Raw genomic sequence first — 15,250 nt, forward strand, 5'->3', positions numbered from 1 at the left:
AATACTACGGCGTTTGTTAAGCCTGAAAGGCTTCCGCCAACCGAAGCTACAGCTTCATTCCACTCCCAGCGAGTGCGCCTCCAGGTATCCCGTTGGAAAGGGGAACCAGCTGGCCTCGACCCGGCTGACTGGGGTTGGGTCCTCAGAGACCATAAATACTCACCTGTGATGACCCATTTGTTGCCCGCACCTCAGACTCTTTTGAGTGTCGTGAGATGCAACTGTAAGACAGGCTGCGAGAACTCGCGATGCAGCTGCAAGAAAAATGGATTAGCGTGTACGTTCGCGTGCGGAGAATGTCAGGGTATCAACTGTTTGAACAGGGACAACGAGATTGTCGAAGACGAGGAGCTCGACTAGTGATATCAATGCTGTGTTTTTCAAGTCAACTATACTGCCTTCGAAAGTGCAAATTTTACATATAATAGCCATTTTATGTATAACTGCCAAGCGGTTGTTTTCTTTATGTTTAGTAATTCAAATGGTTGTAAGAAATGTCTGTGATTCAAGAAAGTACAAGTTTGATACTTAAGCGAGTTATTTTGTCCATAGGCCTACTTATTAGCCATTAGCAGCTGGCTCAGGAGTCAGGCCTCCCTTCCCCTTTTCCGTTGTTTCCTCCAGTTTTGTTCGGTTTTCATGGTTCTCGTTTTCTTTCCTTCATTTTAGGGGTCAGTTTCGTGATCACCAGATAGAAAAACCCCAGAAAACACATTCCCACATGCTTTCTACCCCTACCCTGTATATTTCCCTTTTCCCCTCCCCCCCCCATTTCCCCGTTTTATGTTAATCGATTTTTTTATATCATTTTATTTCTCAATTTCGTAATCACCAGATAGGAATACCCCAGAAAATATCTTTCAAACCGCTTTCTACCCCTACCCTGTATTCTTCTCTTTTCTCCCCTCTTTCCCCTGTTCCCCCGTTTTCCGTAGTACTCTTTTTCAATACTGAATTTTAGATGTCAATTTCGTAATCAGCGTATGTGAAAACCCCAGAAAACTCACTTTAAACTATTTTCTGGGCATGTTCGGCATTTTTCCCATTTTCCCCCGCATTTCCCCCTTTTCCCCTGTTTTTCGGGTACTCGCCCCACTCGGATTTATGGGGACTTTTAGTATGTTGTACAGAATTTTTTTTTGATCATTTTGGTACCATTTTCGTTTATATTGCAATTTTGTCCGGGTCAAACCCTAAAAGTCCTGGACTATTTTTATTTTTATTCGAAAAAAATAGAAAAAATGAAGTGTTTTTAACTTACGAACAGGTGATGGGATCTTAATGAAATTTGATGTTTGGAAGGATATTATGTCTCAGAGCTCTTTTTGAAATCCTGACCAGATCCGGTGACATTGGGGGAGTTGGAGGGGGAGCCTAAAATCTTGGAAAACGTTTAGAGTGGAGGATCGGGATGAAACTTGGTGGGAAAATAAGCAGAAGTCCAGATACGTGATTGGTATAACTGGAACTGATCTGCTCCGTTTGGGGAAGCTGGGGGGGGGGGGGGTTAATTCTGATAAATTAGGAAAAATGAGGTATTTTAACTTACGAAGGAGTGATCGGATCTTAATGAAATTTCATATTTAGAAGGACCTCGTAACTCACAAATCTTACTTTAAATCCCGACTGGATCCAGAGTCATTAAGGGGAGTAGGGTTGGTGAGAACCGGAAATCTTGGACAAAAAACTTAAAGCGGATAGATCAGGATGAAACTTGGTGGAAAGAATAAAAACAATCCAAAATATGTGACTGACATAACTGGAACGGATCCGCTCTGGATCCGGTGACATATGGGGGAGTTGGGGGGACCTAAAATCTTGGAAAACGCTTAGAGTGGAGGATCAGGATGAAACTTGGTGGAACAATAAGCAGAAGTCTTAGATGCATGATTGACACAGCCGGAATGGACCCGCTCTTTTTGGGGATGTTGTGGGGAGGGGAAGGGTTAATTATGAAAAACTAGAAAAATGAGATATTTTTAACTTACGAAGGAGTGATTGTATCTTAATGAAATTTCATTTTTAGAAGTAACTCGTAACTCAGATCTCTCATTTTAAATCCCAACCGGATCCAGCGTCATTGGGGGGGGGGCGTACTACGGGTACATGTACCTACACCGATTCGTCATTTATCAATGGCAAAATCCCTTCAAAACTTACTTTGGATTTTGTAGCAAGTGCTAGTGCTATAGGATCATGGACAAATTCTCCACATAAATTTGAAATGTTTGAACTTTAATCTTTTTTTTAAAGAAAACGGGATTCCACTCTACAACTTATCCTTTGATAAATCCTACAGGACCCCTATATGAGTTGAAAATGTAATCCCTAGATCGTGATTCACAACTATTTGAAAATGCCTTAACCGAAGAAATGTTTGTAAAAACACATGATATCATTATATTAGATTTGTCTGGTAGTCAATATATGAGTACTTTCATAACAGGCACATTGTGTTTAAAGTATACCTTTACCGAACCGTTGGGGGAGAGTATACTATTAATCTCGCTAAATCAATTTGAAACATATTGGGAAATTACTCCAAATGGTAGTGCTCTATTAGACTTGACACCATGAACACAAATCAAATTATCAATATATATTCAATTTGGATCTCTACATGTCCAAATACAATTCCTTTTGCATACTCTCGGATTTCCTCGACCATGTTCAAAGTGTTACAGTACCCTTTTCATTCTTGATAGTGGTCCATACACTGTAAACACAGGACACTGGCTATGCATCTTTCAAACAGCGAAACATATTGAATTTTGTCGATCCTCATAGCCTACCGTATACATTTTACACATCCTAACACCAAAACCTTTCTTGAGCAAAGTGGAAAATCTTTTATTTAAAATTGGAACCGAGCACAAGATCTATCAACCAAAAGCTGTGGTTCTCATGCACTACTATATTTTTCTTTTCGATGCCGTGTATATACTTACAGTGAATTTCTTATCATTTATATAGACAATTTTCGATTGAATGATTTTCCCGTTGAAAATACTCCTTCTTGCCTGTATGATATAACTTTAAGTGCCCTAAGAGTAAATTACCTTTAAAATGTTTGTGATTTTGTTCACTAATAAACTTTTTGTCTTTTATTTTAGTTGTTCTTTTTTTTAGTTTTTTTCCTTTTTAGGTTTTCCTTTATTTTATTATTTTTTTTTAGCTTTTCCTTTTTTTAGTTTTTTTCTTTTTTAGTCTTTGGGTTTTTTCTTTTTTAGTTTCTTCTTTATTTTAGTTTATTTTTAGTTTTTCTTTTTTTGTAGTTTTTTGCCTTTTTTTAATTTTTCTTTTTTATTTATTTATTTTTTCTTTTTTTCTTTTAGTCTTTCTTTTTTTTCGTTTTTTTTCTTTTTCTTAGTTTTTGTCTTTTTAGTTTTCTTTTTTTTTAGTTTTTTCTTTTTTAGTTTTTCCTTTTTCCTATTTTTTTGTTTTGCCTTATTTTTAGCTTTTTTCTTTTTTTCTTTTTTTGTTTTTTCTTTTTTTTAATTTCTTCTTTTCTTTTATTTTTTTAATTTTTTAGTTGTTTTCTTTTTTTTGTTTTTTTTTTAGTTTTTTCCTTTATTTAGTTTTCTTATAGTTTTTTCTCTTTTTCAGTTTTTTTTATAGAAGATAGTTTTTAATTCTTTTAAGTCTTTTTTAGTTAGTTTTTTTTTATATATTGACGTCATACTTAGTGACAGACACTGTATTTTTATATATACAGATATATTTATCTTTTCTCTTTTTGAGAAAAAAGTTTTCTCTTTTTTCTTTTTTGAAGAAAATTGTTATCCTGATATTTTCTCGCCTAAAAAAGATCTATATAGGTCAGAAGTTTGAGAAAACTCGTTAAAGCACCCATTTTGGACAAAAATATTTATTTGAATGATGTCATTTTTATGTACATCAGTATTACAATTACGTCTTGTACCAACATAATTTTGAATTGAACTTAAACGTATCTTTTTCTAAAATAAATTAAAATAAAAGAAACAAATAGTTTAACTTAGTTCTTAGTTCCGAATCTCTAAATCCATTTTCGATTAACGATCAGAATAAAAGTCATTTACCCAGTATACCTTTTCCATATTGGTCACTGAATCGGGAGTGGTGTGCTGCGGAAGTAATAAAAATGTTAGATCACTGCCTTTACATCCGCTCATCACTTTAGTAACACTTTGTATTGCGGAGGGGGGACAGAGGGGTCATTATCCGTATAGTCAAGGAACAGGAGCTATATGATATTTTTTCTTCAAATGATTGAAGGAGGCAACTGCCCCTCCCCGTCCTCTACGAAAGGATGCCACATTGTTTCAACTAATAATAAATCCTCGTATCTTTTGTCACATTCTGAATATAGATAGCAAAACTGCTGATGAATTAAAACAATGTGGTTAAATATAAAATTTATAGAATATAAATAAGCAAAATTAGACCCAAAAACGTGTTTTCAATTATTCTTCTTTCATTTCAATGAGTTGCCTCGTTTAATCTCACTTTATTTATCAGTCCTGGTTGAAAAAGAGAAAGAAAGAGAGAGAGAGAGAGAGAGAGAGAGAGAGAGAGAGAGAGAGAGAGAGAGAAAGAGAGAGAGAGAGAGAGAGAGAGACAAAGAGAGAGAGAGTTTGTAGTTTTACAGGTAGATATTTCTTATTCTCGATCTGATCTGTATACTTGAAATCATTCTTCGTAATTCTTTCATTCAATGCTGATTTAATATTTTACGCTATGGGCAAAAGTCCAGGCATTCAAAATAGTGTATCTGCAACATCTTGGCGATAGCCCAGGATATCCAGGTAACTAATCAAACAGTTCGTGGTAAAGAACTGTAATAAGGAGCGACCCGGCTCAATAGTAAACGAAACTCTAAAAAACGGAATTTGGATGATAAAAGATACATCAAAAGAATCGGATTTTCATGCTGATTTTAAATATATAAGTTTCATCAAGTCTTTAGTCTTTGTCATCAAAAGTTATGAGCCGGAGAAAATTTGTCTCATTTTGGAAAATAGGGGAAAACACCCCCTAAAAATCACACCATCGCATTCAGCGTATCAGAGAACCCTATAGCAAAAATTTCAAGCTCCTATCTACAAAAATGTGGAATTTCGTATTTTTTGCCAGAAGACAGATCACGGGTGCGTGTTAATTTTTTTTTTTTGCTTTTTTTCCCAGGAGTCATCGTATCAACCAACTGGTCCTAGAATGTCACAAGAGGGCTTATCAAACAGTTCGTGGTAACGAACTGTAGTAAGGAGCGACCCGGCTCAATAGTAACCAAAACTCTAAAGAATTGAATTTTGATATCAATAGCTACATCAAAAGAATCGCATTTTAATGCTGATTTTAAATATATAAGTTTCATCAAGTTTAGTCCTACCCATCAAAAGTTACGAGCCTGAGAAAATTTGCCTTATTTATGAAAATAGGGGGAAACACCCCCTAAAAGTCGTAGGATCTTAACGAAAATGACACCATCAGATTCAGCGTATTGCTAAAGTATTTTTAAGTTTGACTTTTTGCCACAATTCTACTTTTTAAAACAATTAAAAGCTTTAGCGTAAAGAGCGAGGGATTGTGGAGGGGACAACCCATTTCATATACGGAGTAATTTCTGTTCGTTTTAAGTTTTAATGTCGCTCCTTACTTTCAGCTAAAAAAATTAGTTTTTTTTATTTAATTCTAACAGAAATTAAGTTTTAGTGCCCTTTTTAAGTGACCAAAAAATTGGAGGGCACCTAGTTCCCCTCCCACGCTCATTTTTTCCCAAAGTCAACGGATCAAAATTTTGAGATAGCCATTTTGTTCCGTATAGTCGAAAACCATAAGAACTATGTCTTTGGGGATGACTTACTCCCCCACAGTCCCTGGAGGAGGGGCTGCAAGTTACAAACTTTGACCAGTGTTTACATACAGTAATGGTTATTGGGAAGCGTACAGACGTTTTTTTTTGTTTGGGGGTGGGCTTGAGGGGAGGGGGCTATGTGAGAGGATCTTTACTTGGAAGAATATGTCATGGTAGAAGAGAAATTTAATAAAAAGGGCGCGGGATTTTCTAGCATTACTATAAATAAAAAAACAATGAAATAATAAACAAGAAAAAGTTGTTTTTTTTTCAGTTGAAAGTAAGGAGTACCATTAAAACTTAAAACGAACACAGATTATTGCGCATATGAGGGGTTCTAAAAATGCTTTACCATAAAGAGCGAGGTATTTAGGAGAAGATAAATACCTCGCTCTTTATGCTAAAGTATTTTTAGTAACTTAAACTGTTTATTCTACGGCCTTTCTGATTCAGGGGTTATTCTTAAATAATTGGGACAAAACTTAAGATTTAGCGTAAACAGCAAGGTATTAACGAAAAGACGAAGCCCTTCATATACATAATAAAAATATAAGAATATAAAAGTTTGATACGTAAGTTAATTCTTAAGTTACGTATATTTTTTACTAATAAAGACGTTTGTTAAAAATTGGAGGGCAACAGGGCTCCTTCCCTACCCCTTATTTCTTAAAATCGTCTGATCAAGTCTAAGAGAAAGCCATTAGGCAAAAAAAAAAATATTATACAAATTTTATTTTAATAATTTATGTGGGGAGAGCCAAAATCAAACATGCATTAATTCAAAAACGATCAGAAATTAAATAAAAAAACTAGTTTTTTAACTGAAAGTAAAGAGCGACATTAAAACTTAAAGCGCACAGAAATTACTCCGTATATGAAATGGGTTGTCCCCACCGCAGTCCAACGCTCTTTACGCTAAAGTTTGACCCTTTGCCACAGTTCTACTTTTTAAAACAATTAAAAAGTTTAGCGTAAAGAGCGAGGGATTGCGGAGGGGACAACCCATTTCATATACGGAGTAATTTATGTTCGCTTTACGTTTTAAGTTTTAAAAATTATGTTTATTTTACATTTTAATGTCGCTCCTTACTTTCAGTTAGAAAAAACTAGTTTTTTTTATTTAATTGTAACTAAAGAGATACGCGGATCAATAGTAACCGAAAGTCTAAAAACCTAAACATGGAAGAACAAATTTAAAGAACACAGAGTTTTGTACATAAATTTTTTTATTAGTGAACAAATTTACAAACATATATATATATATATATATATATATATATATATATATATATATATATATATATATAGTATTATCGATATTTTATCTTAGTTTTCAGTTCCAAATCTCTAAAGCCATTTTGCAAATTGGAAAATATTTATGGTGTTTCATCAAAAGTTATGATTTTAATTCAAATTAGAGAAATATCCGAATTTTTTAAAAAGAAGTTTCATTTTCTATCAGGTTAAATTCCTTATAGCATAAAGAGAAATACGACAGAATAAATACTAGTAAGCTTACAGTTTTAAACACAACCAGCAACATAATGCTTGTAGGAAGACTAAAACAATCAACATTTTCAATTGTTACAAATGATGATTCTATGGAACTACAATCACCTGAACTATCGAGCATGATGAGACAGACCAAGAAACAGGTCTGAACAAATTAAATTCACCAAGGGTGAAAATAAACAACCTGGAACATCAAATAATACAAGACAAATAGAGACAACTAAATTCAAAATGAAGAAAAAAGAAAAAGTGGTTAGAACATAAGCGACAACGAGAATCAAAACGTGTCAAAATTGAAAATGAAGAGCAAAGACAAGTGCGTATAAAAAATGAAAATTAAGAAGACCGAAATATAACACTAGAAGGACAACGCCATCCCAATCTTCGACGCCAACAAAATGTGGCGCTAAACTCAGTACAAACCTACAAAGAGGCCATAAACAACGCAAGTTTTTATTACAAGTCATTGATTTTGAATTGGTTTTGAACTGCCATTTATTTCGAATCCCCCTCCCACCGAAATGTTTGTTCGATTCGTAAAAACGTAACAAAAATGAATATGCACAATTTTTTTCCTTTTTTAAAGTTTTTTGTACCCCCTCCCCACCTCCACTCCCAAAAAAACAAGTCCTGTGTACGGCCCGGGCTGGAACAAAGAACTGAGTAGCTATTTATCTTAACTAATCTTTTAATTTTTGACTTCATAAATAGACTTTTACGTTACAAAAGGATTTTTTCATATAACTGTTGAATATAAATTCAAACATACCTTTGTTTAAAAATAATCTGGCTATCAGTGTCATATCTCAACGCACCGACTTAACTTAAAAAAAAGAAAAACAAATTGGTATTACTGCTGATATATTTATTTTGCACAAAATAAAACATATATAAAATTCCAGGTTCTTTCAAGTTCTTCATCATTTTTTCCTTAAAATCACAGTATTGCACAAGTAAAAACAATCAAGTTATGCAGTATTCTAACAAACTCCATATTTACCTTTGAATTTAACAAAAAGTAAAATTAATAATTTGATATTCTCATTTCCAATAGAAAACTTAATTTTCGATATCATTTGGGTACATTTCAGTAATACTGATTATATTTTAACTATAAAATTGTATTTGGGACATCGATACAAAATTTTAGCCTTACGGTCAATTAATGGAACAATAATTTTAGAAAGACTTTTACTGATGCTGATGAAACCCATTAATTGAATTGTTAAGAAACAATTCAATTTTACTCAAAGATTCAACAGCAAGAGAAATTATTAAAGATAGCATTATATAATGAAAGTAGTAATCACTCACTCCGCGCGGTTATACAACGTCTAACGCAAAATACGATCAGAACAAAAAAGCGAATAGCTCATATTCAATAAAAACGTTGTATTTTATGTGTAGGGCTGCAATCCATCGTATTATCACTTTTTGGAGATGTGCTACCAGGACGTTTTCCGTTTCGCTGAAATTCCATTGCCATAAAAGACACCAGATCAGAACTTATGGGTGGCGTTTTACGACGACCAGAGACTGGAGACCCTGAAACTAGGCAGAGAATAATTAATTGAAATTGAAGACTTCCTACTTGGCATTAATAATTTGTTTTAAATAATTTTCAATTTATTAAATATCTCAAAGGAATTTTCCAAGGATAGCTATAGGTACTTGTTTTTACTAGTTTTTAGATGCCAAAGAGTAAGGTGTACGAAAAGGGTGGTTTGACCCCGCTTTATAAAGCAAATTGAAAGAATTATCAAAATCGCTAGGCAATATTTTAAGGAAGATGGATGATAGATTGCCAAAGATTGTGCCTATGACGACCAGAGACTGGAGACCCTGAAGCTAGACTGATAATTATTAATTAAAATTGAAGACTTCCTATTTGCCAGCAGAATATAACTCGTTTTAAATAATTTAGATTTATCAAATATCTTTTAAAAGAATTTTTCCAAGGATAGCTATAGGTACTTGTTTTTACTAGTTTTTAGATGCCAAACAGTAAGGTGTACGAAAATGGTGGTTTGATCTCGCTTTATAAAGCAAAATGAAAGAATTGTCAAAATCGCTAGGCAATATTTTAAGGATGATGGATAATAGATTGCTAAAGATTGTGCCTATGACAACCAGAGACCGGAGACCCTGAAACTAGACAGATAATTATTAATTGAAATTAAAGAAAACTTTTTTGCCAGCAGAATATGATAATTTGTTCAGCAAATTTTAACACGAACCGAATTCCACATAGGAATCCAGGGTCCTACACACCTCTCCTCTCCAGCGAATATAAACTGAATGTCCTCGGTTACTGGTTTCATCTTCTCGCTAGTATGGACAAAATATTTCATATGGATGACAAGTGTTTTTAAAATACATATAAACCTCCTGCCTATGCAGAAGCAGTCATTTAATTTTTTTATGTTTTATTAGATCCCACAGCTTTTATTTTACAAGAAATATTTTTACGAAGAACTCTCTCCATCAAGCACATCAACAGGAATACCCAAAGCATAGTGGAACTTAAATTGTGATAGGACAGCGACATACTCCGAACTCTGGAAAAAGGAAACACAAAAAAGCAAGGTAGTTAAGAAAGTAAGACATTCGAAATTAAAAAAACAGAACAGAGAGTAGAAAATAGATTACACTTTTTATCTAGTGTATTTTATACCATTTCTATAATTTTTTCACTTTGTTCTTTTTTTTATCATTTCTCAAATAGGATATAGTTTACATTTCATAGTTTAAAACGCCCAAGTGCGTTTTATTATGATTGTGTCTTTCTGGAGAATAAGAAAAAATGCAGATGCACACAAGGGTTTTTTTCAACCTTGATTTGGACTTAAACAAAAGACACACGAACATTAAAATTATTTTACTGCCAAAATGTGTCCATTTACAGCAGTATTTCCACCTTGGCGGACTTTTTCGGTCAATTCAGATTTTTGGCTCTGGCAGGAAAACAATAAGGATCCAGGATTTCCGTAAATTGGTCAGATTATCCTTAGTCAGGTTTCCCACGGACATTACGTTTGTTACCTTTTTTTTTACAATTTATATTAGAAGTACCTTTCTGTGTTGCAGCCCAACGAACTCACGTTTATGTTATGTCTTTGAAAAATCCACAAGTTGTTCATTTTATGAGCAGCCATTATTTTCTCGTGAGAAAATCAATAAAATCCCATCTATTCACACTTTCAGTATGAGCATTCATTCCCTCAGTGTTACTCACTCGTATGAATCTGAAGAGAAATATTCTCATTCGTTGCACGCCGAACTTGAGAAATTGAAGAGTCAGAATGATATACTAAATTTGTTCATAGCTAAGTTGCGGTGAGATTTTTAGATTTTCTGATATACGTGTACTGGATATATGTACAATAGATTTATTTCGAGAGCGTATTTGAGAAAATGTGCAAGAAATCATCAAATGATAAAAAGTATTGGTTGACCACGTCTAAACGAAAGATGCTAATATAATATAAAACTATGGTTAGATTTTTATGCTGTACTCTGTCCATACATTATTTCTTCTTAGACCTATATATAAACCATAAGGGAGGGGGCGGGGTACATTATAAGGACATTGTCCATGATATTTGGAATTAGTAATAACTGTTTGTTTGGCATGTTTCCTCCAGAAGAGGTCAACCACTAATTATTTGCATTAGTTTAGAAGGAGATATAAACTAGACTGGTCCCCATATTATTGACTTAAGACAAATAGTGATGTTTATAAATATATAGAAAAAAAAATAGATTTCTATGTCAAAACTAGCAGCATTAGTCGAGAATCTAACATCTCTGACTCTGGAGTAACTGGGCTATGCACACTTCTGAGCAAAAAATCTTCTGGTACTTCTGGGCATACAGCTAGACAGGCTACAAAATTTGTACATATATCACCTAAGAAAAAGTTGCAATGACTTCTGTCTTGTTCTAGGTAAGTTTGAGTTCAAGAATCTACAAGATTCAAGAGAGTGTATGCTATCTGTAAGCATTTCAGTATTACACTATTAGTACTATTACACTATTATTACATTATTACTACGTAATAGTACTGATCTTGATCCATTTTCTCCTTATAATCGTCCTCTTGAATTCTTTTATAGTTAATATTTTTCGTCTTTGTATGTATTAAATTAAAAAAAGCAGCTTTTTTAACTGCAAGTAAGGAGCGACATTAAGACTGAAAACGAACAGAAATTATTCCTTATATGAAAGGGGTTGTCCCCTCTTCAACGCCTCGCTCTTTGCGCTGAAGTTTGACTTTCTCACAACTCTACTTTTTAAAACAATAAAAAACTTTAGCGTAAAGAGCGAGGCATTGAGGGGGGGGCACCCCCTTTCATATTAAGACTAATTTTTGGATCAAAAATTATTTAATTTCAGAACGTTTTTTTAATTAATGCATGTTTTGATTTTGGCTCACCGCACATAAATGATTAAAACGAAATTTGCATATTAACTTTTTTTGGCTAAATGGAAAATTGTTGAAAATACTTTAGCGTAAAGATTGAGCTATTATGGAGGAGACGAACTCCTTTACATACGCAATCATTTCTGTTTGTTTTAGATTGTAATGCTGCTCCTTACTTCCAGGAAAAAAAACTTTTTTTAGATTTTTTTTTTCATTGTTTTTTTTTCATAAATAATGCTAGAAAATCCTGCGGCCCCATCATGGAAATCCTCTTCCATCAGGATAAATTCCTCCAGGGAGAGATCCTCCCACGTAACCCCCTCCCCCGTAACGTGAAAAGTCCCCCTTAAAACGTGCGTACACTTCCCAATAACCATTATTATATGTAAGCAATGGTCAAAGTTTGTAACTTCCAGCCTCTCCCCTGAGGACTGTAGGGATTAAATCGTCCCAAAAGACATAATTATTAGGTTTCTCGACTATTCTGAATAAAATGGCTATCTCAGAATTATGATCCGGGGACTTCGGGGAAAAAAGAGCTAGGAAGGGGGCCTAGGTGCCCTCCAATTTTTTGGTCACTTAAAAAGGACACTAGAACTTTTAATTTCTGTTAGAGTGAGCCCTCTCGCGACCCTTCTAGGACCACTGGGTCGATAAAAGCAAACCTGGAAAAAAAATAAAAAAATAAACAAGCATCGTGATCTGTCTTCTGGGAAAAAAATATACAAATTCCACATTTTTGTAGATAGGAGCTTGAAACTTCCACAATAGGGTTCTCTGATATGCTGAATCTGATGGCATATTTTCGTTAAGATTATTACTTTTAGGGGGTGTTTCACCCTATTTTCTAAAATAAGGCGAATTTTCTCAGGCTCGTAACTTTTGATAGGTAAAATTAAACTTGATGAAACTTATATATTTAGAATCAACTTAAAAATACAATTATTTTGATGTAACTATTGGTATCAAAATTCTATTTTTTAATATGGAATATTTACTAATACTTACTCTACGGTGTTTTTGTGGTGCATTAGTTGGTTATTATTATATTCAATATTATATTATACATTATATGCGGTATTTCATTTATCTATTCTTATTTGCAAGGAAGATTATCCTGAAGTCCCATCCATGGACCATTAGAAAAGTTAAAGAAAGTTTTTTAATGTGCAGAGATTAAGGCGTAATAAATCAGAGTTTTAACTACTAACCCACTCCCCTTGAAAAGCTTTCTTAGCCTCTGTCTTCTGCTGGGTTAGACTCCTTATCTTCTGTACCCTTTCAGGGTGCTTGAAATAAATTACATGCGTCAGGGATTCAGTGACCAATCCATAACATGTATCTCTCATATTTCTTTTATAATCATTTCATGTTGTTTCATGATTGCTGGACAGCTCTTCTGCGGTACCCTAGTGATCTCCATAACTCCGGCTCAGAAGCTATATCGAGAATTTTTTCAACAAATTTCTGGACAAATTTTTTCAACGATACACTCATGGGCAAAACCTCATACAGCTAGAAGAGTGGAATCTTTACACAAATCGGGTAAAAAAAAAGTTGCAATGACTTCTGTTTGGTTCTAGGTAAGTTTGAGCTAAAATATCCATAAGATTTAAGAGAATGTATGCTATGCTATCTATAGTATGTATAGAATCTATGCTCTCTATATGCATCTCATTATTACACTATTACTATCATTACATTATTACTACGTAATAGTACTGCTCTTGATCGACTTTCTCCTTATGATCGTCTTGTTAAATTTTTTTCTATAGTTAATATTTTTCGGTTTGTATGTTTTGCATTTCTCACGTGCATTATTAACCTCTTTTTTACTCTGCATTTTAATCCTTCCTGTACAGATTTTGTGGGTTATAAATAAATTATCATATTATTATCATTACACCTATGTATACAAAGAAACAGAGAAAGACAGAATTTCAATATACGAAAGTGAATAGAGCTTTTACAATGAACCATTAACCCGTACCCACATAACCCGTACCCTTTTCATATACGGAATAATTTCTGCTCGTTTTCAGTTTTAATGTCGCTCCTTACTTGCAATTAAAAAAAAATTATTTACTTTCAGAACGTTTTTTTAATTAATGCATGTTTTAAATACCAAGGACATCAAAATTAAAACATTTTTTGGCCCTTGATTCCATCTTTGGTTTATTCAAATTAAAAAACTGAGATTTTCTATGATTTTTCTGGTGACCATTATCCAACATCTGAAGAAACGATACCTTGTGATAAGGGAGAAATCATTTCATTAGACAATCTCTTTATCTTAAATTAATCTTCCTGAACTTAGCAAGTCCTTGTAATTTCAAATCGAATGCTAGCTAACAGAGATTAGCATATTGAGATGTTTTCAGTTGCTTAAATTCTCTTTTTCGTTGCCACGCTCGGATAATAAGAGGAACAAGCGGCAACCACCTTTTTTAAAAACAGACCAAGTAAATGTTTGCAAAACTAATTTATCTGCTACTGATCCCCGGTGAATACAACAATAATTATAGCTACATGTTTAGCCATTTATTACTCGAATACTCTGATTAACCAGGCTTGGGGTATGTAAGCAGAAGATAGACTATTTAGAAGGAAATTTTTGATTAAATAGACAGAATAACTCAAGAGGCATTCATGCCATGGTTGGTAAATCATATGCAAACGCTCGTTTTACAAACAAACAAACATGCATACACACAACTCGTTTTTATATAGATAGATAGATAGATAGATACAATACAAATTAACTACGTAAAACTTGTGAATATACAACAGTCTTCGCTGTCCCATTGTCTGTGCGTATAAATAGATTGTCAGGTTTACCGACCCTCAAAGATGCAACATACAATTGTACATTGGTAAAGCAATCTGTATTAAGATCTATACCGCATTTTTCTAGTGATTGCCCTTGAGCTTTGTTGATGGTGGTTGCAAATGCTAATCGAATTGGGAATTGCAATCTTTTAAATTGAAAAAGCAGATCCGTTGGAATCATGGGAATGCGAGGAATAAGAACAGCCTCACCCTCATAAGGCCCTGTCAAGATTGTGGCCTCTATTAGGTTTTCCATTGTTTTTTTTACGGCAAGTCGAGTGCCATTGCAAAGCTTTGGTGGGTTTATATTTCTTAAAAGTATTATTGGTACGCCTATTTTTAGTTGTAGCAAGTGTGGTTGAAACCCTGAAAGATCTATGGAATTTTAAAATTCAGATGGATAATTAACCGCTTCATTTGGTTCCAAAACTGTGTTGACTGACTTGTAAAGGACTGCCTGGTCTTGAATCTTGGTCAAATCAATATTGTTGATTTCGTGGACGTCTATATTTTTGGGTGCGAGAATCGCTCTTTCAGTTAGCCATTTATTATTTTTATAATTTTTTCCGCGCGCGTAAGTCGTTACGCACCATATTAGTTACGCGCCATTGTAGTTGTGTCCCTGTGTCCCACCTGTGAATATAGATAGA

The 15,250-nt window shown here is 33.9% G+C and overlaps 1 protein-coding gene and 1 long non-coding RNA gene across 3 annotated transcripts in view; both read right to left on the reverse strand.

Moving 5' to 3' along the window:
- Positions 1-15,250, reverse strand: part of LOC136040068 (HUWE1-associated protein modifying stress responses-like) — a 133,952-nt gene that overhangs the window by 83,531 nt on the left and 35,171 nt on the right. The gene's annotated exons all lie outside the window — the stretch shown is intronic.
- LOC136040323 (uncharacterized) lies at positions 8,199-10,556 on the reverse strand. The gene is made up of 2 exons (XR_010620687.1): positions 10,421-10,556; positions 8,199-8,899 (listed from the first exon to the last, which is right to left on the reverse strand). It is a non-coding gene; the product is annotated as an uncharacterized LOC136040323 (long non-coding RNA).

Source organism: Artemia franciscana, chromosome 20 (assembly GCF_032884065.1).
Source record: "Artemia franciscana chromosome 20, ASM3288406v1, whole genome shotgun sequence".
In the NCBI taxonomy this organism is placed as follows: Eukaryota; Metazoa; Arthropoda; class Branchiopoda; order Anostraca; family Artemiidae; genus Artemia; species Artemia franciscana.